The sequence below is a fragment of the Monodelphis domestica genome, chromosome 1, assembly GCF_027887165.1.
Source record: "Monodelphis domestica isolate mMonDom1 chromosome 1, mMonDom1.pri, whole genome shotgun sequence".
In the NCBI taxonomy this organism is placed as follows: Eukaryota; Metazoa; Chordata; class Mammalia; order Didelphimorphia; family Didelphidae; genus Monodelphis; species Monodelphis domestica.
In genome coordinates, this window is record NC_077227.1 from 2723803 (window position 1) to 2739281 (window position 15479).

A 15479-nucleotide genomic window follows, 5' to 3' on the forward strand; every position below is an offset into this window, starting at 1 on the left:
GAGAGCATGGTTCAGTTTAACAACTCACATGGACCAGTTGTGTGTTGGTAAATGCTTAACAGCTATCTGAAAACAAATGTGCATACAACAAACTCCTCAGTTTAATCTACATCATTAATATTTCCTTCATTGCTTTCTTAATTCCAAACTATCAACAAAAATCACACTGGTTTGCAGGATTTGTTCAAGGTATTAGTTCTCATACAAAAAAATTTGTAATAGTTTAAAGATGGCTCTATGAATCCTTTGAATGGAAGAGTGCCCTTTGCATAATGGTAGCTCTGCTGTGACTTGCCTGCCCTGGCCTCCTAAAGTCCTGGACACGTATTTGTGCTCTGGGGTGATATCATCATTGGCATTTTCTTATTTGGTAGAGATGGGAAATACAGAAATAGAGACTAAGGATCTACAGTGATGATTAGTAGAGATGTATTTTTCCCCAACTGGCTGACCCAGAATACCCTGAGAGTGTTGGAGCTGTAGCGGTGGGGTTGGAAATCATCGGGGGACATTGGACCTGTGAGCATGAAATGAAGTAGCCAAATGTGAAATGAAGTGGCTGCCATGAGCTGGGTGTCAGGGGGACCCAAGTTCAGACCCAAAGCTCACTAGTTCTGTGGCTCTCATCAAGTCACTTAATGTCTTTCAACTTCAGTTTCCTCATCTGTAAAATAGGGATCATGATAGCACTTATTTCCCAGGTCATTGTGAGGATCAAATAAGCAGCCCCAGGCAGGCATCGCATCTATGGAACATGCAGAAACATGGAGGGAGTCTCCTGAGAGATGCTCTAGATCCTCTTTATGGTAGTTATGATCAAGAACAAAGGGAATGGATGGATCATAATTTGATCCATTGAAGGAAGTCTTCACATTGTTGAGATCACAAATGAAATGAAGTGGGAGATTTGGAACCAGAAGCTGCTGGATTGAATAAGGCTCTGCTACTTCCTATCTTTGTCACTTCAGTGATACTTTTCTGAGCTTTGGTTTTCTCTTCTGCAAAATAAGGGGATGAGACTCAATGACAGTGAGGAGCCTTTCTGGTTCGAAATCTCCTGATCCAACGACATTTTCTGGGTACATAGAACAGGAAGATTCTCATGCCAGTCTCCAGGATGCATGGCGAGGTGGACGAAGGACATCAAGGATGCCTGTGGTTGATCCTAAAGTCTCCTTTCTGCCTTCACTTCTGAGTGAACTCCACAGATTCTCGGGACCTCGCCTTGGGATTGCTCTTGCTGAAGCTTTCAAATGGTAGGCATGCCGAGCTCTACTCTAGTCGCCACTTTTTCCAGACTGTGATTATGGAATCAGGAGGGGGGCTGTGAAATGGCAGGGGTGATGAAGCCAACGGGTGACATTTGTGCAGGGGCACATTAGCATATTCCAGCATTCCCAGGCTTCTCTCCTTTTGCTTTCTCATGAATTTATTCAATGATTAGAGTACTTTAAGAACCCTGGGTGGTTTAACACAGCTCCCATTTATCTGGTTTGCTGCAGCTGATCGGGTCCACTATGGTGGGCTCTCCATCGAAGAGGGTCCACAGGATCAGACCACAATTGTTTCATTCCCTGCTAGTCCCAGCGTAGGGATCTTCAGAGAGGCAAATGTGAGGAGCCTTTAAGAGCCATGCATGCTTCATCCCGTGCTGCCACTGTCTACATCGTCATTCATGGATCAGTTCTTTCCAGGAACGCCTTTCCTTAAGCCAGGTTCGCTGGGACTCTACCACTGCTAGGTCCTGAGGAACACAATGACTGGATATTTCAGAAGGGAAGGAGCCTGAGGGCTCTTCTGGGTCCGGGTGTGAAAACAGCCATTGAGAAGGAGATCTGGATATGGTTTACAAGTTCAGGGACATCATGGGTTGGATTTAGGGTAAGACGATACCAGAAGCCTCATCCTGGTGGATTCCTTTGCTTTACAATTGAGGACACTGAGGAGAGATGAGTTCTAAGAGCACAGGCCTCTGGCCTGAAGGGGACCTTAGGTTTTGAGCTTGAGCTCAGGGACTTTCTTTTGCCTTTCTCTTTAGTATTCTCAGCCCATAGCACCTCGGCTAGCGTAGAGCGGGCACTTTGAAAATGTAGATTTTTATTTTTGTAGCATAAATATCTTTTCCCATTTTAATTATTGATTTTCACTGGCCTGTAGGGACACATTGGTTTCGTTGGCTGGCAGCAATTGTTCTTGCAAATCTTTCTTAAAATCTTAAACAAACAAACAAACAAACTCCAAGCAAACCACAATGAACTTACAGAGGTATTTTCCTGAAACAGACATTTTTACCTCAGTGTCATCACAGGAGATTTTAGAGTCTGAATCACCACTTTTCATATGTTGTGAGAGGGGTCCTTGGGGTGGACTAGATGGCCTCAGAGGTCTATTCCTGCTGGGACTTAAGAAGTTCTCATTTCTAGAGCTTTCCCCCCCTAAAGCTGAATTCTCTGACTTCGTTTTACATTCAAGAAGTTGGCCCACTCTGTTGAATCATAGTATTGTGTATAATATGGTGGCCCTAATCTATACGAAAAACACTCATTAAAAAAAAATAGACGATTGTGACCGAGAGTATGGCAGTCCCTTGTGCACGCAGGGCTGCTCCTCCGTGTTGTGTCCAGAGGGTGATCCCTCTAAAAATGGAGGTTACCCCCATAGGATAACGCTGTAAATGGCTCCTTTCTAGGGCATTTCTAGGGCCTAGCTCAGCTAGTCCAGGGATGACATATACAGGGACTATCATTGAGTCCCTGCATTCCAGGCAGAACCTTTGACATCCCAGAACTGCCTCGAACCCATCCATGCCCAAAGCCAGTGCATGTGTGTGATTCACCTGCACGACACACGTGGATTTCCATTTGGCTTTCACGATGGACAAAGGAAATTATCAGATTCCTCTCCTGTTACTCGGGTGGCATTTCTGCCCAAGGATATTGTGTCCAGATTTCACTTGGACGTGCCTGCAGAGGCAATGAATGCATCAACCAACAGGATCTATTTTTCTTCCCAGAAATGATTTCAAGAAAGTTAATTCCAATCAGTTGGAAAGAAGATGTCTGGTTCGGAGGGCTTTGTCTTTTTGGAGCTGCTTTCCTCATGGCAATCCCACAAAATCCCACCTATGTCTTCTCCAGAAAGTGGGTCTCTTGTCTCTGGCTCCAATTTGCTCTGGATCAGTTCATGGGCTACATCGTCCCACCAAGATCAGAGCTGATGGCTTCAGGAAGGGGGTGGCACTGGGAGGGGTCCTATATACTGAAAACAGGGAAATCCAGTAGCTCCCTCTCACCAAAGGTTGGCACAACTATCAGAACTTGGGTCCAGAGAGATGGTTCTTTCAGTTCATTGGAGCATTCATTGGCGTGCAACAACTTCTAATCAAAGAGATGAGTTTTTCTTGTCCAGTGAGAAGGATCTTTTCCACTCTTGGGATGTAGACTACCATAGACACTTGCTCTGCTGCTAGCTAGCACTACTCCAGCACTACCAAGGATGACGTTAAAGTCTTCCACTCAGAGCCTCAGAAAGTTGGGGGCCTGGAGATCATTCTGATCAATCCCAAATGAAGGCCCAAATTAAGGACTTAAATATGCATCTGACTCCCCTTAACACACAGGAGACTGGTGAGAATTTCAAAAGGATGATGCCAAGCTTTTGACCAACCATAGCTCTGGACCAATGGCATGAGTGATCATCACTTAAGAAGGTTTGTGGGGGGTGGGAGGTCAGACAGGTAATTCAGTGGAGAGAAAGCCAGGCCTAGAGATGGAAGGTCCTGGGTTCAAATTTGGCCTCAGACACTTCCTAGCCATGGGACCCTGGGGAAGTCACTTAATTCCCCCATTGATTCTCCCCGCTCTTCTGCCATGGAACCAATGCCCAGTACTGTTTCTAAGACACAAGTCAGGCTTTAAAAAAAGAAGGCTTTGGTAGCAACCCCAGTGTGAGCAGAAGCGTGAAGAAAGTGTGGGCATTTGAGTTCTTTCTGTGTCTGCACATCTTACATGGCCATGGAGCAACAACAGTTATCATTTACACAAATTAGGATTTTGACTCAGAAAAATATACTCCAGGCTGGTTACTCAGCTTCGCATATGGCAAATTCACCCGAGTACCCTTGTGGCCATATGGCTACAATTAAATGACCAAATCCCATGAGATTTTTCCATCAGAACAAATTGATGAACTTGACTCTAATGAGGCACATTGAGAAATATTCCATGTGGAGTTGCATGCTGGGAATTGAGACGTCAGAGTAAGGGACGCTCAGCTTGCCCACACCCTTTGAGCATGACAGAAATAGAAAATAAAGTTCCTCAAAGCAAAGGAAAGCAGGAAGGACCATCTTGCAAAGGCGACATTGGAGGAAGTGGCAGAACATGGGCCAGTCCAAAGCCCAGGAGGCAGTGAAACAGCCCAAAGGAATGATGGAGTGAGGAACAGCCCAGCCCAGGAGACAATGGCAGAGGAAAATGGAACCCAGCTGGACAAAAATGATGCCAGCCTTTCCACAAGAAACAAGCCACGCCAGAACCTCAAAGTGCAAGTGAGGGACCCAAAGATTCTGGGCCTGCCCCAAGAATTAGAGAAGGCTATACTGCAAGCCTGAATGGCTCTCTCTCTCCCCTCCAAATAGAACTGAAACTCAATAGCTGGAAAAATGAGCAAAAAACAAAGAAAAAACCTGACCTCAGAGAGTTATTTTAGTGATGGGGAAAAATCAAAATATAAACTCAGAAGAGGATGACACTGACAAAAAGAAAACATGGGAAGCCCCAAAGGAAAGTGAGAAAGGATGTCAGGCCCAGAGAAGAAATGTTCCATGTCTGGTGAAAAGTTCTAATGTGTATCTCCTTGGAAACTCAAGGGATCCCATGCCATTTGGAGAGGATGATTGGTTCCCATTTGAAAAGCCCCAAAGGATTTCCCTGTTGAAATTTTATTGCAGAGGTCCCCCAGGACTCATGAGAAGGAAGACTTTCATGCAGACAAAAGATATGGGAGTTATAATGAACAAAGAGCTCTTCTTGGGACTGTGAAAAACTCGCTTCGAGTCTACCTCTGTATTGTTCTTCCTAGAGGACCAGGAGACAAGGAAGTAACTTCTCAGTGGCCCAGGTGAATCTCTCAGCTGAAGAGTTACAGTGAATAGCTGATCTGTAATGGCAGGGCAGGAGGGTTCCAGTCCAGTCATTTCTTTTACACAGGTGTGACCAAACAACCTGGAGAAAATGACTATGAGAAAAGAAGGCAGAAAGATCTGAGATTTCTTAGAGAGTGATCCAGGGAGCTGCTGTGGAGAGAAAGCCGGTGTTCTTCCATTTACTTTCTTCAGTCACTCTGGTAATCACTGTCCACAGCACCATCCAGAGTCAAGCTCCAACCATGTTGAGGAGCTCCACGGTGGCATAGCAATGGACATGTCCCTGGACTCAGAGGTCAGACATTGATTCTAGCCTACCTTGGTCATGTACTCAGAAGCTCTCTCTATGGGTCCATCTCTGTGTTTATGTCTCTGTTATTAAATAAGACTTTTCTGGGTTCATTTTCTTCCTCTGTAAAATGAAAGGTTTTGACTAAATGATTCCTCCCTCTCTGAAGTACTGGCATCCTTTTTCAGTAGTACCTCACATGGTGGCGATTTATTCCCAGTTCATTGAATAGAACAACTGAGTCTTGAGAGAATGAGGGCACATAGGTCAGTGGACACAACAATTTGAAATAAAACTATGATCAAAGTCACTTAGGTCAAAGATGGCTCAACAATACAAGATGCTTTTGGAACATGAAAGCCCTCTAAAGTTCTGAAAGTAGCGTGTTGTGTTGATCACATGCATACACACACATGTTCCAGTGCTGTTTACATGTGCCTCTTCTCTGTGTTCACCCCTAGAGATCTTTCCCTTTCTGATGCCTATTAGGAAAACATCCTTCAATCTTCAAGAATCTGAGTGACAGAAAGCCACTAGAGAGAATCAAGGACCCTGGGCTGCTGACCATGCTACAGATGAGTAGTCAGGAATGTAAGAATTTAAATTCAAGTTTTAATGCTAATATGAAGGTTCTAAAGTAGTATCGTGGTTGCTGATTTAAAAAATTACAACTTAAGTCAAAATGACTTTTAGCAGCTTTATTTACAAAGAGGTGAAGAGTGAAAGGGGGAAAATGTAGATAAAGAGATGGATTCTAATAAGCCTACTAGCCCTTCTCCTGAGAAACCAGGTTTAGCCCCATTAGAGTTTCCCTAAGACTCTCTCTTTCTCTCCATGGATTTTTCCAGTAATCCTCAGCCAGAAATCCCAGCTGGTGTCTTTAACTAGGGTTTCACCAATGCAGCGTCCTCCAAAGCCAAGGCAAGAATCTCCAGAACCAATCTCTCCAAAAGCCAGGAAAGGAAGGCCAGCTACTCACCCAATAAGCCAAAGCAAGATCCAGGGAAAGAGTCTTCTCCTTCAGTCCAGATCACTGATGCAGAGTCTCCAAAGATGAACCCCAAAGGAGAAGTTCAAAGGAGAAGTCCCTTGAACAGGAAGTTCAGACTTTTATAGTCCTTTTCCATGTCATTTCCTGTCCCTCCCCCACTTCACAGAAACCAATCACAGTCTTTCAATTTGCCTAGCACTGCCCAGGGTAGGGGGAGGGGCAGTGGCCTCTGGAGTTGTCATCCACTCTAGCAAGTGACTTGTGAACTCTCATACTTAGTTATTGGTAAGGTACTAAGCAGGGGTACTTACATTTTTGATTGATTAACTTAAAAGTTGCTGGTTGATAGACAAAGAGAGTTTGATCCACTCTTCACAGGAAGGAACTTAATCTGCCATCACCCAATTCAGTGGAGATGATGCTCAGAAAGAATAATGGAATTAGGGATAGAGACTCAATTTGCTCTTGTCAGTAGACCTGCAAAGTGAAATTATCTCCCAGTTAGGGCAGATGCCCATGATGGCAAGCAGCATCTTTTATTTCTATCTAGAACAGTTCCCGAGGGACCACTCTTCTTCAGACTGCTTCAGTTTGACTATAAAGAGAGAAATGCCACTACCTCAAATCCCATTTGTTTCTGTGGAGGTCATCTCCTAAAGGCCACAAAGATTCAGACTTTGCTACTGGATGAGGATAAACTAGTTTGTTTTTAATTTCATTCAAAAGATGCTCGTAATCTGCTCTGCTGCATGCTCATCTCCTTTTCCTATGGAAGAGGGCACTCTCTTCACTGAATCAAGCAAGCAGAATTTATTAAACTCTCTGTGTCAGACATCATGCTAATCACTGAGGATCTAGTGACAGGGATGATCAGGAATCCCAGGATCGTAGGACCTCCTGGGAACCTCACATGGTACAGTCAGAGTCTTTATTTTGCATTCCATTGCCAACCCTTCCCTCCACCCATTACTGAAGAACTCAAGGCTGAAAATCAATGATTAAATTTAGTTTTTTTATGATTATGTCAGTAGATAATTCATGTAAAGTATTCATAGATCAGAATTCTACTTTATAAAGGAGATTGCCTCCCTCAAAGCATGTAGAGTTATTACAAAGTGTGGCAAAGTTGATCTCTGAAAAGAGATGAAACAAGTAGAAACAAATTTAGAGATGGAACTCAAATTCATTCACCAACCAGGATAATTGATTATAAAAAGTAGGGAAGTTAGGTAGTATAGGGGAAAGAGTGCTGACCCTGGAGTTTAGGAGGACCTTAGTGTAAATCTGGTTTCGAATATTGACTGTGTGACCCTGGGCAAGTCACTTAACCCTCTTTTCTTTAGTTTTCTCATCTGTAAAATGAGGTAAAGGCAGAAATGTTAAACCATTCTAGTATCTTTGCCAAGAAAACTTCAAATGGGGTCATGAAGAATTAGATATACTTTACTAAATAGCAACAATGATTATAAAAAAGGAAACATTTCCATTTCCAAAGCTGAATGAACAGGAGAGAAATCCTCGCATGATGATACTAGAAGTGGCCTTAGAAGTCATGGAGAGAGTTAATCCTGTCTTCACAGTATCAACCCCTCATTTTATAGATGTGCAATCTAGGGCCAAAGGGAGGTTAAGTGACTTGCTAAAAATTGCTGAAGACACTAAAAGTGAGAACAAGGCTTTGAACTCAAGCTCTCTGATTCTCAAACAGAGCTCTTTCCATGGTACCACATTGCCTTCTGGGAAAGGGGGATCATAGAATACTGAAGAAACCATTCAGTCCATCCTCCTCTTTGGATAGGTAATGAAACTAACAGAGAAATTAAACGGCTTCCCCACTTTCATTGAATGTGTCTTAATCCAAATGGGCTGACAGTACCCTAAGATTAGCATGACTGCCTGGCTCATCAGAGGGCTGAGCAGCTAGAACTCTGGACTTGTCCTTAGTAAAACTTGAGTCCAAATTTTGACTTGGCTCCTTGCTAGCTAGCAGTGTCACCAGTAACAAATCCTTTCACTGTCTAAGCTTCAGTTTCCTCACCTGAAAAATGGGACTACCACTACTGGCAATTTCCTCCTACCTCACTGGCTATTGTGAGGATCAAAGCCAATGATTTTGCTAATACAGAAGATTACATATGCAGCAGTTATTGTTATGGCATTTTACTCTTAATTTGACTTGATTGGAAATTTGAGAAAAATTCAATGGCCCTAAGAGATGAAGTCTCCTCCATCTTCAAAAAGTGACCCTAACCAAATTTAAGACCAAACAAAGGGTTCACGAGACCCTCCTGAGTAAGTCAGAAATATCTATACCTATTGGCCAGAGTTAGCCTCAGGAGAGATATTGAAAAGGATTTCCTGAGAATTTCTGTGGAGCAACCCCCCCCCCCCAATTGTACTAAAGCACTGCAATATCACCATAAAATTCCGTATCACCACTCTGATCCTCAGCTTCATCATTGCCATCATCAGCATCAGCATCACTGTTTTCATCAAGGATCACACTTGCTTCCAAATTTCTCTGGTGCTTTCCAGATATTTTCTAATTTCCTGTTCACACTAATCCTGTGAAGTAAATGATTTCATTGCCCTCATTTTGTAGATGATGAAGCTAAGACAAAGAGAAATTAATATGACCTTGACCAGGCTCAGCCAGCTAAGAAGGAAGGGATTGAACACAGGGCTTTTTCCCTGACACCAAATGCAATGCTTTGCCCACACCATCAGACTCCCTTCATTTAGGACCATGAAAAATGCCTGAGCTTTTGGGAGGTTATTCTGATCCTTGCTCTTTCTCTACCACTAATTTTGAAGGAAAAATAAAAATCTTGTCATTTTCTCTGCTTCTTTCCCAAACTCCTTTCTCTCTTTCTCCTCTTGCTGTCTATTTTGGTGTTTTGTGGTTGTTGTTTGTTCTAACAAATATGGTCCAAATAGGCAGGCTTGTCTTTTCAGCAAGCAGAGGATTTTTAAGCAATACATCATGAGAGTGACATCCTTCCTTATGAATAGGAACCAATTATAGATGGGAAAAATAAACTCTCTAAGACCTTGACCATGCAAATAATAGGATCTTAATTTCATTTTTAAATGTACTTTTCTGATTTGGTTCTGTGTGAGACTGAATGTAAATAGATACATTCTTCAGTGCCCAAGAATAATAATGCCACTAGGGTTTGCTTCTTATTAGAGACCAATGACATGGATGTTTAACTAAATAACTCTCAGGATGATTCTCAAGACTTTTCCTCTAAACTTGATTAAAAGTATTACCCTATTGGAATGGAAGCCCCCTGAGGCTAGAGATTGTTTTCATTTACTCATAGTTTTATCCCCATTATTTAACATAAGACGCGGCACAAAACAGGTACTAAATAAATGTTTGTAGACTTGCTTTCTTCCTGTATGCTGAATGCTGCTTCCAAGTTTCATAGAATGGCCTCTTAGAACCAAAAGCAATTTCAGAGCCAAACTCTCATCTTAAATAAGAGGAATCTGAGAGCCCGATGAGTCTATGACCATGTCTAACATCCATGAGAAAGCTGGAGCTAGTATACGGTGATGCTCAGATTCCATTACCCAATGTGGTACCTCCTCCAATAAAGACTGAAGTATCTCTGCTCATCCATACCTATGATAGTGAAGATGTGATCGGCACTGGACATCTAGTAGAAAGATTATTTTCTTCACATGTTTCGATTAAGAAGAAAATTGATCAGCACATAGAAAATTCTCATATCGATGATGTTGAGTCGACAAGTCCACAAGAAGTTCTGAAGTCCAGCTCTGTGTCAGGCACTCTTCTAGGCTCTCATATGGAGATGTAAAAGGAAGATGTAACATGGAATGACTATTACTGAGAACACCCAAATCATCTTTGTCTTAAATGATCTAATCTATCATATTTTCCATTCATTGGAAATGTCTTTCTGTGTAAGATGAAAATGAACACATTAGATACATATTAAGAGCTCAGCCAGCATCGTCATACATTTGAGTACAATTAAATATATAAAGGAAATCCATGGCTGTGTGGAGCTAACATTCTAATAGGGAGGGGGAAACATGCCACACACATGGCAGTACTTGTCAAGAAGAAATACAGAAGAATATTCTCATTTATTCTATCTAGAAAGAAAGTGCCACCCTGATTTGATGATAGGACGGTGCGTGTTTGCAGGATGGATGGGCAGAAACCTCCTAGCAAGATGGCAAGTCACATGGCTTTTGGCAAAGTGGTTCCTAGCTGAGACCTACCTAGAGAAAGTGAGTTACTTGGCAAGAAAACAAATAACTTCGTACCAAAGGTAGGAAACCTTCCTGCGGGAGTTTACACTCAGTGCAGACCTGGAAGCTAACTCACAAGGAGGGAACATGGTGGAGGTGGGAAGTCTAACGGTCCTAGAACTTGTGAATATCATTTACAAAAGACCGTCATCTGACTTTCTTGGGCTACAGGGATGCCCGGAATCAGCCTTGCCTCTGTTCTCACTGATACTACTACTGGCACTTTGCTTTCTCCCTCACTCAACCACATCCTAGAGAAAAGGCAAGATGCCTGTCTGGTTCCAATAAAATAGGAGTCCAGCAGGAATAAGTTTTGTTCACTTCAGTCTGTCAGATCTACACTCTTCCCAAATTCATTTTTCTTTGTTCCAAGTCCATTGCTTTCTAGGGAACATCAAGTTGTCTGAGCTGAGTCTGAATTGGGTAATTCTACAGTCACTGAGGATAGAAATGGATTTTATAGAACAGTCATGGTGAACCTTTTAAGACTCTTCATGCTGTGCCCTGCCCCCTAGACTGTGTGCCGTGACCCCCCAGACCGCGTACCATGCACAGCCCCCCCTTGCCCTAGACAGAAGAGGGAGAAAGGGAGGGGACTGACCCAGGCACTCCAGGGAGGGAGAAAGTGCTTCCATTGGATTGCTGGGCAGAGGGGCGGGGAGGCATGGTGGAGAGGGGGAAGGCAGCAGCTCCAGCAGATGATGGCTTGTGTGTCCACAGAGAGATCTCTGTGTGCCATCTCTGGCATACATGCCAGAGCTTCGCCATCACGGTTATAGAGTGTCCTATACTTGGAGCTGGAAAGGGAGGGGAGTCCAATCTGGTCACACTGCCATTGAGGAAACCAGACTCTAGAGAACTGGATGAATTTATTTTTGGTGTCACACTGGTAGAATGGGCAAGTAGGCCAGAATTTGACCCCAGAACCTGTGACTCTTTTGTATTAAGCTTCCTGCCTTCTGTATTTCTTCATTATTTCTTCCTCACATGCTCCATTTTGTACTGAAAAGCTTTGCTTAACTCTCCAGATCCCTCCTGGTTATAGTAATCAGCCGTTTCTAACAAAACAACCGAAAGATGATTGCCCCTTCCCCTTTCAGTGTACTGTGAATGTGCACCTTAAAGAGGCTTTGAATGGGTTTGAGGGGAAATCTGTGCAGAGCATTATGCCCTCCCCCAACGCACACACAGAGTCGGCAGCTTGAATTGTAAATGGCTTCATTTCTGCCTGACTGATGTTTGATCCAGCACAGCCATGAACCATCTCTTCTGGGTGTCGAGGGAGCTCCTTTCCCCGTTCCATTTGAGCCGTGGGTTACATAGGACCAAAGAACAGGAAATATGCTCATTATCGGAGGTCTATCGCAGATATCATCCAGTGAGTTATGACAGTCTCTGCTTGTCGCCGCCTCGTGTTGGATGAAAAGGGTTCAGAACAATTGACTCCCCCCAAAAGAATAGAACAACAAAAGCAAAAGTAAAGGTTGGTTTTGTGAGTGATGGAGTCCGGCCCCTTGAATCACGCCGGCCAACAAGGAAGAGTAAATATTCTGGGGGAGCGGGGCTCAGGGACTCACCACCATCTTTCCTGCACCCTCCAGTTCCACCACTCACTTTAGCATTCCATTTCAGGACAAATGACCCAGAAGATGTGCGTATATAGACATATACCAATATAACTCAATTGCAGAAAGAAAGTAGGGAAGGAGGAGAAACCAAAAAGGCTCCCATGTAGGAACTTTCCATTCTGGGCCTGATGAAAGGTTTCCCAAGACCCCATTTTCCTTCCTTCTTGGCTTAGTAGCCAGTATCTGCTGGAGAGGAGGCCCCTATATCCAGGCCCCCAGTGAGCATTGTATGCATGTAGAATGAGAGAAATGAAATGGAGAGAAAGAGAAGAGAGAATCCAAATCCCTAACAAATCGAAGAGTTCAAAAACAAGCATGCAAGATTTTTAGGGGATGGCAAAGTGAATATAAATCATGTCTTTCTCTTACACTCGTCCATTAAGTTATCATCAACAACATAGACACCATCAGTAGTAATTATTCAACATCTGTTCCTGTGCTGGAGAAGTTCTGAGCTTTTAATCATGTCTAGTGACGCTCCCTGCATCCCAGCATCACTGGGGAGGAAATGCTTGAGACAAGCCAATTTTCCAGATAACTGAAGCTCATCCATTTAAGTGGGAACACTTATTTAGGGTTGAATTCATGGCTGAGGGTGAAATGCTAAAGAGACCCCATAATGTTCAGCCTAGGAAAGCCAGCGATAGCAGACATCACGAGCTCTTCATGCTTCCCCATCCCCGGAGATGTGTAATCAGTATGTGTCTCCCCAGTCCTTTTTCTGTCTCCTCTCCACTCACAAATCCATGACGGTAGTCCGGGTCTCCATCTCTTTTCATCTTGATTATCGCAATGGCCCTCCGACTGACCCTCCTGCCTCAATTTTCTCCCTTCTCCAAAGTGTCTTAGATAGTTCTTCCGTGATGGAATGCTTGGTCTGATCATGTGTTGCTCATAGAGTTTCCCGGTCTTCTTTTTAATCTAGTTGAGGACACAACAAGCACTGAATAGATGCCTACTCGATTTCAGACACTCAGTTAGCTACCGGGGAGACAAATCTAAATAAGGAAGTGATTCTTATCAGGAGGAGTTCAGAACCCAAGGTCAAACAGCTAGGAAATGTCTGAGGCCAGACTTGAAACCAAGACCTCCAATATTCTCTTGATCATCAGATCTAATGCCCTTTTCCATCTTTGCCTTTCTTGATATCTCTGTAGCCTTTGACTTTTTTGATCATTTCATGGAAACTCTCTTTTCCTTTTTACTTTTTGTGACATTATTCTTTTTTGTATTTACTCTTACCAATCTGTTCAGTCCTCAGTTTCCTTTGCTAGTTCTTCAATGTCGCATGCATTAATTTGATTTTCCTCAAGGCTCTGTCCTGTGCCCCCTTTTCTCTCTATTCTTCACTCTTAATGATCTCCTTACTTCTCATAGTTCCAATTATCTTTTTATGTGGCCAGGACTATATATCTAGGCCTAGTCTCTGGTGTGACTTCTATTTTAAATTAACACCTGTCTCCTGGATGTCTCAAACTGCATATCCAATATACATCTTAAGGTCAACATGTCCAAAATGGAATAAATTATTTCCCCCCAGTCTTCCTTCTTTTTAACTTCCCCATTGTTAAGGGTTCCCCAGTCCATCTAGTCCTTCATACTCTCAACTCAGGGATCTTGCTCACCTCTTTACTCAGTCCCCATATCTAATCCAGTGCCATCTTTTTTTTAACCCTTCACATCATCTCTCATATATTTCCCCTTAACCATATGCATAAAGCCACAACCCTAGTTCAGGCCATCATTACCTCTCATCTCAATTACAACAATAGCCTTATAAGTGGTCTTCCTGACTGAGGTTGTACTCCATACCGATTCATCTTCTATTCATTTGCCACAGTGATATTTCCAGATGATGACACCTCCCATGTAAGTAGGCTTTCTGGCTGCTAATAAATCCATGAATCAGTAAAAGACCATGTTTGGGGCATTTCAAGCTCTTTACAACCTGTTCCCTTTCCCCCTTTTCAGACTTCTTAATCTCCTCCCCGCCACTATCCTCAATCCAGCTCTGCAGAAATACTTCCATCTCTGGAAGACCACATGATTCAATCTTCTATCTCTCTTCCTTTATGCTAGTTGCACCAGCATCCCTGCCTCTTTAACTTCCTGGCTTTCTTCAAAGAAGACTCATGTCAAATTCCACCTTCTCTGGCAGGTGCTTCCTGATTTCCAATGCTAGAGCCTTCCCCTCACATCAGAACATGTCTTGGATTTATCTAGTGAATGATATATTTTCTCTCCTCTAGAATAATCTCCTTTGGGGCAGGAACTCATTTGGCCCTCCTTTGTATTCCCAGTGGTTAGCACAGTGGTAGGAACATATTAAGCCTGCACAGACTCTCTCTATACTTGAAAATTACTCTCTTGTCCCTTCTGACTCTGAAAAGTCTTAGCTCTAATCATATCTGACTTTAAATGAAATCTTCCAGATGAGATTCTTATCCTCCTGGCTACTAATGCCTCCCTCTGTTCCCTTCATTGCCTCTTCTATATGTACAAATGCATATATATGAGTATATATATATGCATACGTATAGAACTATCGCAGTTCACTTATCCTGGATTCACTGTATCACAGTTTTTTAAAAGAATTAATTCTGTATCATGGAGTTTTCACTATATCACAGGATTTCATGGATGAATACTGTACTGTACACAATGGAAATGCAATACACCACCACCTTTTGAGCAAGTTTGCCAACATGAGATTGTAAATGATACACTATTGGCTAAAAGGTGACCAACCACAGCGCTGTGTTCTGTATCCTGGGTGCTGATTGGCTCAGTGTTTATAAGAGTGTGGAAAAGGTTTATAGGAGAGTGGGAAGGGTTTATAAAGCCTTAGAATATATATAAATAATAAAATATATAGAATACAACTACTTCATGGATTTTCACCTATCATGGGGTCTCTGGAATGTAATTCCCACAGTAGGTGAGGAATCACTGTATATTATATATGCCAGGCAGTGTGTTAATTGCTGGGGACATAAAAAGGCAAAAATCCCTTCCTTCTCTTAATTATTTTTAATTTACCTCTCATAAAACTTGTTTATGATAGCTAGATAGCTTAGTACCTTGGACCTGGAGTCAAGAAGACCTTAGTTTAAATCTGATGCTTAGACACTAGAACCT